Here is a 14428-nt window from a genome sequence, read left to right as displayed (position 1 = left end):
CAGACCTCTCCGCCAGCCATGCAGAGTACCTAGACCTCTGGGAGGTGCGTCAGTAAGGCCCGGGTCACTTTGCTTCCGCAGCACTGACCGGTATCCAAGAAGGTCAAGCCTGAGGCACTAGCACGCTGCTATAGTGCAGCGGTTACACCCCAGAAGCCAAGACCTTTAACCCCGCTCCAAGATCATTAGCCCCTCTGCTGTTCGTCCTCTTTTGCCCCGTACCCTCTGTGTTTTTTATACCTTTTCTGTGTCTAGAGTTAAAACCATGTCTGACTGCCCCTTGTCTCCTGTTTCCAGGGTTATGGTTAGGATTAATAAATTAATTTGACTGGAAATCAGTTTTTTTTGGACCTAACTTGCTTAGCACATTTTCCATGTGGTTTCTTCCTTCACAGACGCCATGAAATTATGATCTCTTCTAAATATTTAGTCAAATTATTAATTTTGTATAGGGTTTTCTAGAAACAAGGGTGGCTCAATTTACCGTTTTGGCTCAACTATCCCTTATTGAATATACAGTATAATTTTTGTAACATTTCTTTGTAGAATTTTCTACACAATTTTAAAGTACATAGTTCTGATGATTTATGTTGAGATTAGATTGATGTAACAACATGTTAGTCAGGTTAACCTCTAGCGTCGAGCAATCCCGTATCCGGGAGCGTAATCATAGCCTCAAGCTCATTACCATAACTCAATGTTTCCTATTCATGAAAATCGCAAATGAAATGAAATAAATATATTGAAACACAAGCTTAGCCTTTTGTTAACAACACTGTCATCTCAGATTTTCAAAATATGCTTTAACCAAAGCTACACAAGCATTTGTGTAAGAGTATTGATAGCCTAGCATAGTATTAAGCCTAGCATTCTGCAGGCAACATTTTCACAAAAACAAGAAAAGCATTCAAATAAAATCATTTACCTTTGAAGAACTTCGGATGTTTTCAATGACGAGACTCTCAGTTAGATAGCAAATGTTCATTTTTTCCAAAAATATTATTTGTGTAAGAGAAATAGCTCCGTTTTGTTCATCACGTTTGGCTAAGAAAATAAAACGAAAATGCAGTCAACACAACGCCAAACTTTTTTCCAAATTAGCTCCATAATATCGACAGAAACATGGCAAACGTTGTTTAGAATCAATCCTCAAGGTGTTTTTCACAATTCTATTCAATGAAAAATCATTCCTGGCAGTCGGTTTCTCATCAAAGGCAAACGGAAAAATACTGCAGCTGGAGATTACGCAATAATTGCGACGGAGGACACCAAGCGACCACCTGGTAGATGTAGTCTCTTATGGTCAATCTTCCAATGATATGCCTACAAATACGTCACAATGCTGCAGACACCTTGGGGAAAACGTGGAAAACGTAAGCTGACTCCTAGCTGCTCCACAGCCATATAAGGAGTCATTGGAATGAGGCAGTTTAAAAAAATGTGGTACTTCCTGATTTGATTTTTATCTGGGTTTCGCCTGTAACATCAGTTCTGTGGCACTCACAGACAATATCTTTGCAGTTTTGGAAACGTCAGAGTGTTTTCTTTCCAAAGCTGTCAATTATATGCATAGTCGAGCATCTTTTCGTGACAAAATATCTTGTTTAAAACGGGAACGTTTTTCATCCAAAAATGAAGAGCGCTCCCTTTATCGAAGAAGTTAAGTCAATGTATTTAAATTGAAGTTGTAGCCTAATTTCATTGTTTACAATGCTGGTTGAAATGAGATGAAAACAGTACTGGTTGACTACTTTTTTCATTTCCATGTAACAATACGTTGACAAATTACATTGAAACAACATTGATTCAACCAGTGTGTGCCCAGTGGAAAGGCTGTTTGATTGGCTTGCTTCCATCTGTCATAAATCAACAGTATGTTCTGATATCACTAGCAACCTAATGGTGTGCTCATAGTCAGCCGGTTTCTGTCCCCATTGACACCCAATCTAATCAGAGAAAATGCGGCAAGATTTCTAAAGGTTTACAGTTAATTCAATGGTACGTGCCCTCAGTAAGACATGTCGCCACAAGTCCATTTCAAACTCTCTCAAATAAATTAACTTTCACTATTTGTGGAGTAATAAACTGAAGTGTTGTGCAAATTACACTGCACCCTCAGTCATTCAGGGACAAAGAAACTCTCTCAGTAGTCTGCAGCAGTACAGCATTGAAAACTGTCACTATGTCATACAAAACAGTTTGGCCAATTGCGTTGCAGGTGAGTTAGAATGGCCTAGGAGGATCTAGCATCAGTCCAATCACACCACACTGCTCAACCAATCAGAAGGCTTCTAGCGTGCAGAGTGCCGTGTGTGTGTGCGTTGTATGAAAGGGAAAGGGGGATACCTAGTCAGTTGTTGAACTGAATGCATTCAACTGAAATGTGTATTCCGCATTTAACCCATCCCCTCTGAATCAGAGATGTGCGGGGGTCTGCCTTAGTATGTTTCCACCTATGTGCACATGCATGTATCTGTCCATGTGATTCTGATTTGTACACGTGTGCATGATTATATGTACCTCAAATCACATTTTATTGGTCACATACACATGGTTAGCAGATGTTAATGAGAGTGTAGCGAAATGCTTGTGCTTCTAGTTCCGACAATGCAGTAATATCTAACAAGTAATCCCCAAAAAATCACAACTACTACTTAATACACACAAATGTAAAGGGATGAATAAGAATATTTACATATAAATATATGGATGAGCGATGGCCGAGCGGTATAGGCAAGATGCAGTAGATAGTATAGAAATAGAATACAGTATATACATATGAGATGAGTAGTGGAGGATGTATACACATTATTAAAGTGACAATATTTAAAGTGACTAGTGATACCTTTATTAAGTCTATTCATTAAAATGGCCAGAGATTTGAGTCTGTATGTTGGCAGCAGCCTCTCTGTTAGTGATGGCTGTTTAACAGTCTGATGGCCTTGAGATAGAAGCTGTTTTTCAGTCTCTCTGTCCCAGCTTTGATGCACCTGTACTGACCTCGCCTTCTGGATGATAGCGGGGTGAACAGGCAGTGGCTCGGGTGGTTGCTGTCCTTGATGATCTTTTTGGCCTTCCTGTGACATTGGGTGCTGTAGATGTCCTGGAGGGCAGGTAGTTTTCCCCAGTGATGCGTTGTGCAGACCACACTACCCTCATGAGAGCCTTGTGGTTAAGGGCGGTGCAGTTGCTGTACCAGGCGGTGATACAGCCCGACAGGATGCTCTCGATTGTGCATCTGTAGAAGTTTGTGAATGATTTAGATTAGATGACAAGCCAAATTTCTTCAGCCTCCTGAGGTTGAAAAGGTGCTGTTGCGCCTTATTCATCACACTGTCTGTGTGGGTGGACCATTTCAATTTGTCCGTGATGTGTACGCCGAGGAACTTAAAACTTTCCAACTTCTCCACTACTGTCGCATCGATGTGGATGGGGGGGTGCTCCCTCTGCTGTTTCCTGAAGTCCACAATCATCTCCTTTGTTTTGTTGACATTGAGTGAGAGGTTATATTCCTGACACCACACTCCGAGGGCCCTCACCTCCTCCCTGTAGGCTGTCTTGTCGTTGTTGGTAATCAATCCTACCACTGTGGTGTCATCTGCAAACTTGATGATTAAGTTGGAAGCGTGCATAGCCATGCAGTCATGGGTGAACAGGGAGTAAAGGGAGTATAGGGGAGGGCTGAGAACGCACCCTTGTGGGGCCCCAGTATTGAGGATCAGCGGGGTGTAGATGTTGTTTCCTACCCTCACCACCTGGGGGTGGCCCGTCAAAGTCCATGACCCTGTTGCACAGGACGGGGTCGAGACCCAGGGTCTCGAGCTTAACGACGTGTTTGGAGGGTACTATGGTGTTAAATGTTGAGCTGTAGTCAATGAACAACATTCTTACATAGGTATTCCTCTTGCCCAGGCGATTGCATCGTCAATGGACCTATTGGAGTGGGTCTAGGTTATCAGGTAGGGTGGAGGTGATATGATCCTTGACTAGCCTCTCAAAGCACTTCATGATGACAGAGGTGAGTGCAACGGGGCAATAGTAATTTAGATCAGTTACCTTAGCTTTCTTGGGAACAGGAATAATGGTGGCCATCTTGAAGCATGTGGGGACAGTAGACTGGAATATGGATTGGTCGAATATGTCCGTAAACACACCAGCCAGCTGGTCTGTGCATGCTCCGAGGACGCGGCTAGGGATGCCATCTGGTCCGGCGGTCCTTGAGGGTTAAAACGTTTAAATAGGCTTGGTAGCTGGTTTGGTAGCGGGCCGTGTCAGTGGCACTGTATTGTCCTCAAAGCGAGCAAAGAAGTTGTTTAATTTGTCTGGGAGCAAGATGTCGGTGTCCACGGTGGGGCTGTTTATCTTTTTGTAATCCGTGATTGACTGTAGACCCTGCCACATACGTCTTGTTTGAGCCGTTGAATTGCGACTCTACTTTGACTGTATACTGATGCTTTGTTTGATTGCCTTGCGGAGGGAATAGCTTCACTGTTTGTATTGGGTTATGTTTCCAGTCGCCTTGCCATGTTTAAAAGAGGTGGTTTGCACTTTCAGTTTAGCGTGAACGCTGCCATCAATCCACGGTTTCTGGTTTGGAGACGTTTTAATAGTCACAGTGGGTACCACATCTCCGATACACTTGCTAATAAACTCGCGCACCGAGGCTATGCGAAACATATCCCAGTCCACGTGATCGAAGCAATCTTGAAGCGTGGAATCTGATTGGTCAGACCAGCGTTGGATGGACCTGAGCACGGGCGTTTCCTGTTTAAGTTTTTGCCTGTAGCAGGGGAGCAATAAAATTAAGTCATTATCAGATTTGCCGAATGCAGGACAGGGGAGGGCTTTGGTTGCATTGCGGAAGTTAGAGTAGCAGTGATCCAGAGTGCTACTAAATCGTGTCGCACATTCGATATACTGATAGAATTTAGGAAGAATTGTTCTCAAATTAGCTTTGCTAAAATCCCCAGCTACAATAAATGCAGCCTCACGATGTATGGTTTCCAGTTTATATAGAGTCCAGTGAAGTTCTTTCAGGGCCATTGCAGTATCTGCTTGGGGGGGATATACACGGCTGTGACTATAATCGAAGATAATTCTCTAGGAAGATAATGCGGTCGGCATTTTATTGTTAGTAATTCTAGGTCAGGTGAACAAAAGGACTTGAGTTCCTGTATGTTGTTATGATTACACCACAAGTCGTTAATCATAAGGCATACACCCCCGCCCTTCTTCTTACCAGAGAGGTGTTTGTTTCTGTCGGTGCGAATCATGAAGAAACCAGGTGGCTGTACCGCCTCTGACAACATATCCGGAGTGTGCCTTGGTTCCATGATACAGAGAATGTTACAATCTCTGATGTCTCTCTGGAAGGCAACTCATGCCCTAATATCGTCCACCTTGTTGTCCAGAGATTGAACATTGGCTAGTAATATGCTTGGAAGTAGTGGATGATGTGCTGACCAATAGGCCACTCCACCTGCTTCTCCTGCGTCGATGCGTTGTTTTGGGTCGGCCTCTGGGATAAGATCCCATGTCCAGGGTGGAGGTCCGAACAAAGGATCAGCTTCGGGAAAGACGTATTCCTGGTCGTAATGTTGGTAAGTTGACGTTGTTCTTATATCCAATAGTAATTCCCGGCTGTATGTAATAACACTTGAGATTTCCTGGGCTAACAATGTAAGAAATAATACATAAAAAAACAAAATTCTGGCCTCCCGGGTGGCGCAGTGGTTAAGGGCGCTGTACTGCGGCGCCAGCTGTGCCATCAGAGCCCTGGGTTCGCGCCCAGGCTCTGTCGTAACCAGCCGCGACCGGGAGGTCCGTGGGGCGACGCACAATTGGCCTAGCGTCGCCCGGGTTAGGGAGGGCTTGGTCGGTAGGGGTGTCCTTGTCTCATCGCGCACCAGCGACTCCTGTGGCGTGCTGGGCGCAGTGTACGCTAGCCAAGGTGGCCAGGTGCACGGTGTTTCCTCCGGCGCATTGGTGCGACTGGCTTCCGGGTTGGATGTGCGCTGTGTTAAAGAAGCAGCGGCTTGGTTGGTTGTGTATCGGAGGACGCATTACTTTCAACCTTCGTCTCTCCCGAGCCCGTACGGGAGTTGTAGCGATGAGACAAGATAGTAGCTACTACAACAATTGGATACTACGAAATTGGGGAGAAAAAGGGGTAAAAATTCAAAAAATAAAATACAATTATTTTTTTTTAAATTCTGCATAGTTTTCTAAGGACCTGAAGCAAAGCAACCATCTCTGTCAATGCCGTATTACTCATCTTACCTGTGCATGCGTTGTTTTGGGTCGGCCTCTGGGATAAGATCCCATGTCCAGGTCCGAACAAAGGATCAGTGTGTACAGGGTACCTGGTAAGCATCCAAGGACACAATAGAGATGTTCTCCTCTCACAGGGCAAGAAGCAGTAATTCAGCTCCTCCATGACACAGGCAAATGGACAGCTATGAGATAGTGTACAGTCGTACATAGAGGTTCTGACAGACTGGGGAATGTGGCAAATCCCCCTCTATACTTCAAACACCCCTAAACTCACACTGTTTTATCTTTAATAGGATTATAGGCATTCTTTGCCAAGACAGCCCCTAGTCGGCACTTAGTCTACTTCTGCCACATGGTCCTCTGCAGAATGAATTCCATCCATTCTCTCTTCTGTCTGTCTTTTGCAATTTTTATATCACACCACTCCATCTATATCTTACTTGGTTTGTCTGACTAGCTGTGCATTTGAGTGGAAACAGTGTAGCACTGGATTGAACTGGCATAATTATGTTACACAACGGCTAGAGAGAGGAGTGTTTTTGCAATGCAATGCAGAGAGATGGGTGGCAGAGCTTCAACACAGCTGATCGATTGCAACGATATGCTGTGTCACACTAAATGGCCTAATAAGACTGTATATGCCATGTATTGTTCTCTTAAACATCATTAACACTATGGTGATAAAGGGCAAAGTCCGGCGGAAATCTGTATTGACATGTAATTGCATGGTTGACTGACCAAAATCTTGGAACCGGGCTATGCTTGCGGGTATTGTACAAGGTCCCATTTGTAAGACCTAATTCTGTTTTTTCTCTCCATGTTACATAACCAGGATGTTTTTTCTCTCACTCCTCTCCTATTCCCAGTCTATACAAGAACCATCTCCACCAAGCCTGTACATTCCGGTGGTCGTCATAGCAACAGAACAGCAGCGTCCCTCCCCATCCTTTGTCCAAGCGACTCCCTCTCTGCATGGCTCCAGCTTCTCAGGGAAGAGCCTACTGGCATTTTATATGCAAGCTGGGATCCCCTAATTGAGTTTCCAAGAAGGGAGTGTGGGGGGATGGACATTTGAATGGCGGCTGTCCAAACAAAGCTTGCTTGGTGACACTGTAAACAGAAAGTGTGTATGTAGATCCTATGTGGTTTAAATGCCTAATGCATCCTCCACCCCCTCCCCTGCCTACACACCCCCTTTCTGTAAGAGAGCATAACCAGTGCAAACTGGAAAACCCTTAGACACGCATGCATGAGTTAAGGATGGAACGATGTGTTACAAGCAATAAACGCACATTGTTCCTCCCACAATGCAATTTCATCATACAATGTTGAATAGGAGTTCCACTAAGGAAAGGAATGTTGATACAAATGTAGCCTTTACTGTATTGCATTGAATGCCTTGATGCTTGCATCTACAGAAATTCACTTCTCATGCTTAGGGGTCCAGACCTAATAGTGGGGTGGCGGATAACTGTAATACTTGATACTTGCAATGTACATGCATGGTTGCCTAGGGGTTAAGAGCGTTTGACCAGTAACCGTAAAGGTTGCTGGTTTGAATCCCCAAACCGACTAGGTGAAAAATCTGTTGATGTGCCCTTGAGCAAGGCACTTAACCCTAATTTCTGCTCTTGATAAGAACGTTTGCTTAGTAAAACGTTTTATTATTCCTCTTTAATATACTTGACATAGTGATGCTGAATGTAAAAAAAATTGCTCACATACCCCATACATTTTTTATGATATTTTAAAGATTCATAAAGTGAAGGAAGACTTCAAAACATTGCATTTCTAATGGTACTTATTACTTGACAGTTTACTAAAGGCAGCAGTAACACTTTGAAATAAAAACGTACAAGACCTGCTTTGGTGCAGGGACTTATTTTTAGAATTTGGGGGAAAAAATGCCAAGAAAAACATGACAAAGTTCAAGTACATGTCTAAGAAATTTGCCAGGCAACTTTTCTGTACATGTCTAAGAAATTTGCCAGGCATATTTTCTCCATAGTGAGGATATAACCTTCTTTCTACTTTATGATTGGCTGACTTGCTTCTCACTGAGCCAATCAGTAAGCATTGTAACTTTTCTGTTGTAGGAACAGATGGTATGTAGGTAAAAGGTCCCGCAACAAAACTTCCCAGCCCTCCCTTCCCCAGCACATAGGCAGCAGAGGGAGGACAGGCTGAGTAAATAAATCAAATAAATTTTTATTGGTCACATACACATGGTTAGCAGATGTTATTGTGAGTGTAGCGAAATGCTTGTGCTTCTAGTTCCGACAGTGCAGCAATATCCAACAAGTAATATCTAGAATACTATTCATTGACTACAGCTTAGCGTTCAACACCATAGTACCCTCAAAGCTCATCACTAAGCTAAGGATCCTGAGACTAAACACCTCACTTTGCAACTGGATCCTGGACTTCCTGACGGGCCGCCCCAGGTGGTGAGGGTAGTTAGCAACACATCTGCCACGCTGATCCTCAACACTGGAGCTCCCCAGGGGTGCGTGCTCAGTCCCCTCCTGTACTCCCTGTTCACCCACGACTGCATGGCCAGGCACGACTCCAACACCATCATTAAGTTTTCAGATGACACAACAGTGGTAGGCCTGATCAACGACAACGACGAAACGGCCTATAAGGAGGAGGTCAGAGACCTGGCCGGGTGGTGCCAGAATAATAACCTATCCCTCAATGTAACTAAGAATAAGGAGATGATTGTGGACTACAGGAAATGGAGAACCGAGCACGCCCCCATTCTCATCGACGGGGCTGTAGTCCACATCACCAACAAACTATCATGGTCCAAAAACACCAAGACAGTAGTGAAGAGGGCACGACAAAGCCTATTCCCCCTCAGGAAACGAAAAAGATTTGGCATGGGTCCTGAGATCCTCAAAAGGTTCTACAGCTGCAAAATCGAGAGCATCACTGCCTTGTACGGCAATTGCTCGGCCTCTGACTGCAAGGCACTACAGAGGGTAGTGCGTACGGCCCAGTAAATCACTGGTGCTAAGCTGCCTGCCATCCAGGACCTCTACACCAGGCGGTGTCAGAGGAAGGCCCTACAAATTGTCAAAGACCCCAGCCACCCCAGTCATACACTGTTCTCTCTACTACCGCATGGCAAGCGGTACCAGAGTGCCAAGTCTAGGACAAAAAGGCTTCTTAACAGTTTTTACCCCCAAGCCATAAGACTCCTGAACAGGTAATCAAATGGCTACCCGGACTATTTGCATTGTGTTCCCCCCCAACCCCTATTTTACGCTGCTGCTACTCTCTGTTAATCTTATATGCATAGTCATTTTAACTACACATTCATGTACATACTACCTCAATTGGTCCGACCAACCAGTGCTCAAGCACATTGGCTAACCGGGCTATCTGCATTGTGTCCCGCCTCCCACCACCCCCCAACCCCTCTTTTAAGCTACTGCTGCTCTCTGTTTATCATATATGCATAGTCACTTTAACCATATCTACATGTACAGTGCCTTGCGAAAATATTCGCCCCCTTGAACTTTGCGACCTTTTGCCACATTTCAGGCTTCAAACATAAAGATATAAAACTGTATTTTTTTGTGAAGAATCAACAACAAGTGGGACACAATCATGAAGTGGAACGACATTTGTTGGATATTTCAAACTTTTTTAACAAATCAAAAACTGAAAAATTGGGCGTGCAAAATTATTCAGCCCCCTTAAGTTAATACTTTGTAGCGCCACCTTTTGCTGCGATTACAGCTGTAAGTCGCTTGGGGTATGTCTCTATTAGTTTTGCACATCGAGAGACTGAAATTTTTTTCCCATTCCTCCTTGCAAAACAGCTCGAGCTCAGTGAGGTTGGATGGAGAGCATTTGTGAACAGCAGTTTTCAGTTCTTTCCACAGATTCTCGATTGGATTCAGGTCTGGACTTTGACTTGGCCATTCTAACACCTGGATATGTTTATTTTTGAACCATTCCATTGTAGATTTTGCTTTATGTTTTGGATCATTGTCTTGTTGGAAGACAAATCTCAGTCCCAGTCTCAGGTCTTTTGCAGACTCCATCAGGTTTTCTTCCAGAATGGTCCTGTATTTGGCTCCATCCATCTTCCCATCAATTTTAACCATCTTCCCTGTCCCTGCTGAAAAGCAGAAAAGCAGGCCCAAACCATGATGCTGCCACCACCATGTTTGACAGTGGGGATGGTGTGTTCAGCTGTGTTGCTTTTACGCCAAACATAACGTTTTGCATTGTTGCCAAAAAGTTCAATTTTGGTTTCATCTGACCAGAGCACCTTCTTCCACATGTTTGGTGTGTCTCCCAGGTGGCTTGTGGCAAACTTTAAACGACACTTTTTATGGATATCTTTAAGAAATGGCTTTCTTCTTGCCACTCTTCCATAAAGGCCAGATTTATGCAAAATACTACTTATTGTTGTCCTATGGATGGAGTCTCCCACCTCAGCTGTAGATCCCTGCAGTTCATCCAGAGTGATCATGGGCCTCTTGGCTGCATCTCTGATCAGTCTTCTCCTTGTATGAGCTGAAAGTTTAGAGGGACGGCCAGGTCTTGGTAGATTTGCAGTGGTCTGATACTCCTTCCATTTCAATATTATCGCTTGCACAGTGCTCCTTGGGATGTTTAAAGCTTGGGAAATCTTTTTGTATCCAAATCCGGCTTTAAACTTCTTCACAACAGTATCTCGGACCTGCCTGGTGTGTTCCTTGTTCTTCATGATGCTCTCTGCGCTTTTAACGGACCTCTGAGACTATCACAGTGCAGGTGCATTTATACGGAGACTTGATTACACACAGGTGGATTGTATTTATCATCATTAGTAATTTAGGTCAACATTGGATCATTCAGAGATCCTCACTGAACTTCTGGAGAGAGTTTGCTGCACTGAAAGTAAAGGGGCTGAATAATTTTGCACACCCAATTTTTCAGTTTGTGATTTGTTAAAAAAGTTTGAAATATCCAATAAATGTCGTCCCACTTCATGATTGTGTCCCACTTGTTGTTGATTCTTCACAAAAAAATACAGTTTTATATCTTTATGTTTGAAGCCTGAAATGTGGCAAAAGGTCGCAAAGTTCAAGGGGGCTGAATGCTTTCGCAAGGCACTGTACATACTCAATCAGCCTGACTAACCGGTGTCTGTATGTAGCCTCGCTACTTTTATAGCCTCGACACTGTATATAGCCTCGGTACTTTTATAGCCTCGCTACTGTATATAGTCTGTCTTTTTACTGTTTTATTTCTTTACTTAATTAACTACTGTTCACCTAATACCTTTGCACTATTGGTTAGAGCCTGTAGGTATGCATTATATGTAAGGAATAGAATAGGAATATATAAGTATTAATATATGGATGAGCAATGTCAGAGCTGCATAGGCTAAGATGCAATAGATAGTATAGAATACAGTATATGAGATGAGTAATGCAAGATATGTAAACATTATTAAAGGGACATTATTAACGTGACTACTGTTCCATTTATTTAAGTGTCCAATGATTTGAAGTCTGTATGTAGGCAGCAGCCTCTCTGTGTTAGTGATGGCTGTTTAACAGTCTGATGGCCTTGAGATAGAAGCGGTTTTTCAGTCTCTCAGTCCCAGCCTTCTGGATGGTAGCGGGGTGAACAGGCAGTGGCTCAGGTAGTTGTTGTCCTTGTTTATCTTTTTGGCCTTCCTGTGACTTCAGGTGCTGTATGTGTCCTGGAAGGCAGGTAGTTTGCCCCCAGTGATGCGTTGTGCAAAACGCAACACCCTCTGGAGAACCCTGCAGTTGTGCGCGATGCAGTTGCCGTACCAGGCTGTGATACAGCCCGACAGGATGCTCTCAATTATGCATCTGTAAAAGTTTGTGAGGGTTTTAGGTGACAAGCCACATTTCTTCAGCCTCCTCTAGTTGAAGAGGCGCTGTTATTTACGTATGTCCTGTGAAGTGTGGATGTTCCTGTACTTCCAGAGGGGTACACTACAAAGCACAATCAATGAATTAGCCAGCTAGCTTTGAACAAAGAACCCGAAATAACTATTGATTTTCTGGTTCGTTAAGAAAGCTACAATTTAAGTATGTGTTTTGGGTTATTGAGTCAAGTAGACCATGCCCATTTCATGTTATTTCATAATATTTAGGCAAGTAAGCTGGCCAACACATTGACCCTGATTTGTAGTATACCCCTTATGGGAAAAAATACCCCCTTGTTCCCTTACAGAGTAAAGAAATAACCTTTCTAACACCTGACGACTCTACATGGTAAATACTGTGACTGACATCTTCCCTGGCTAAAAGACTTGTTAATGTCCCATAAATATCAACATTTCTTGGTTTGGGTCCAGTTTAGCCAAGGGAGGGGACAGTGATGAATCGACAGAAACACAGGATGGACTTCAGGCTGCTGCTGCAAGCTCAGATCACTAGGATCATGTGGCATTTCCCTCAGCATCCATGTGAGAGTTGTGTGTAGTCCCATAAGGTGCTTAAATTGATTGATTAACTTTAAAGTGGATGACATGTTAAGAAAATCAGTTGCACAGTCATATAAAATAGAGTTGGCAGATCAAATCAAATGTGCATCAGTTACCGTGTGCATCAGAGGCCGTAGGAGAGCAACAACCCAGCAGCAGGACCGCTACCTCCGTCTTTGTGCAAGGAGGAGCAGGAGGAGCACTGGCAGAGCCCTGCAAATTGACCTCCAGCTGGCCACGAATGTGCATGATCAAACGGTCAGAAACAGACTCCATGAGGGTGGTAATGAGGGCCCGACGTCCACAGGTGGGGGTTGTGCTTACAGCCCAACACTGTGCAGGACGTTTGGCATTTGCCAGAGAACACCAAGATTGGCAAATTCGCCACTGGCGCCCTGTGCTCTTCACAGATGAAAGCAGGTTCACACTGAGCATATGTGACAGACGTGACAGAGTCTGGAGACGCCATGGAGAACGTTCTGCTGCCTGCAACATCCTCCAGCATGACCGGTTTGGCGGTGGGTCAGTCATGGTGTGGGGTGGTATTTCTTTGGGGGGCCGCACAGCCCTCCATGTGCTCGCCAGAGGTAGCCTGACTGCCATTAGGTACCGAGATGAGATCCTCAGACCCCTTGTGAGACGATATGCTGTTGCGGTTGGCCCTGGGTTCCTCCTAATGCAAGACAATGCTAGACCTCATGTGGCTGGAGTGTGTCAGCAGTTCCTGCAAGAGGAAGGCATTGATGCTATGGACTGGCCCGCCCGTTCCCCAGACCTGAATCCAATTGAGCACATCTGGGACATCATGTCTCGCTCCATCCACCAACGCCACATTGCACCACAGACTGTCCAGGAGTTGGCGGATGCTTTAGTCCAGGTCTGGGAGGAGATCCCTCAGGAGACCATCTGCCACCTCATCAGGAGCATGCCCAGGCGTTGTAGGGAGATCATACAGGCACGTGGAGGCCACACACACTACTGAGCCTCATTTTGACTTGTTTTAAGGACATTACATAAAAGTTGGATCAGCCTGTAGTGTGGTTTTCCACTTTAATTTTGAGTGTGACTCCAAATCCAGACCTCCATGGGTTGATAAATGTGATTTCCATTGATAATTTGTGATTTTGTCAGCACATTCAACTATGTAAAGAAAAAAGTATTTAATAAGAATATTTCATTCATTCAGATCTAGAATGTGTTATTTTAGTGTTCCCTTTATTTTTGAGCAGTGTATAAGCCCTGGTGGGAGAGGCTAGATGTTTTCCAACTCAGCAGTCCTTTCAGTTGTAAATATCTCCTCCTACAGTACATTCAGCTGGAAAACATTCCAACACCCTTGCATGAAAGAGCAACATGCCCAGCTGTATCCCAATACACAACACTATTCACACCATGTTAATTAAGGTTTATAAAAGGTACAGCCTGCATTTAGTTTACGCTTATGATCACAGATGAATCTTGATTGAAAATGTATGTCTCCCTTGTGCATGTGCTGGTGAGAAATATTTTAAGTCTAGTCCAGATTCAATTACTGTGATCATGTTCCTAGGCATCAATGCCAGAGAAAACCCTGCATTGCTTGTTTAAATGTGTGAATTGCAATACAATCCAGAGACCATCCACCACACAAACCCTTTGACTAGGGGACTTCCAGTTTTGCAGGTTGGCACTCAATGGGAATTATGTACA

Source organism: Oncorhynchus mykiss, chromosome 28 (genome assembly GCF_013265735.2).
Source record: "Oncorhynchus mykiss isolate Arlee chromosome 28, USDA_OmykA_1.1, whole genome shotgun sequence".
NCBI classification, from domain to species: Eukaryota; Metazoa; Chordata; class Actinopteri; order Salmoniformes; family Salmonidae; genus Oncorhynchus; species Oncorhynchus mykiss.
The sequence above is the reverse complement of the archived record's forward strand: the minus strand, read 5'-3'. Positions refer to the sequence as shown.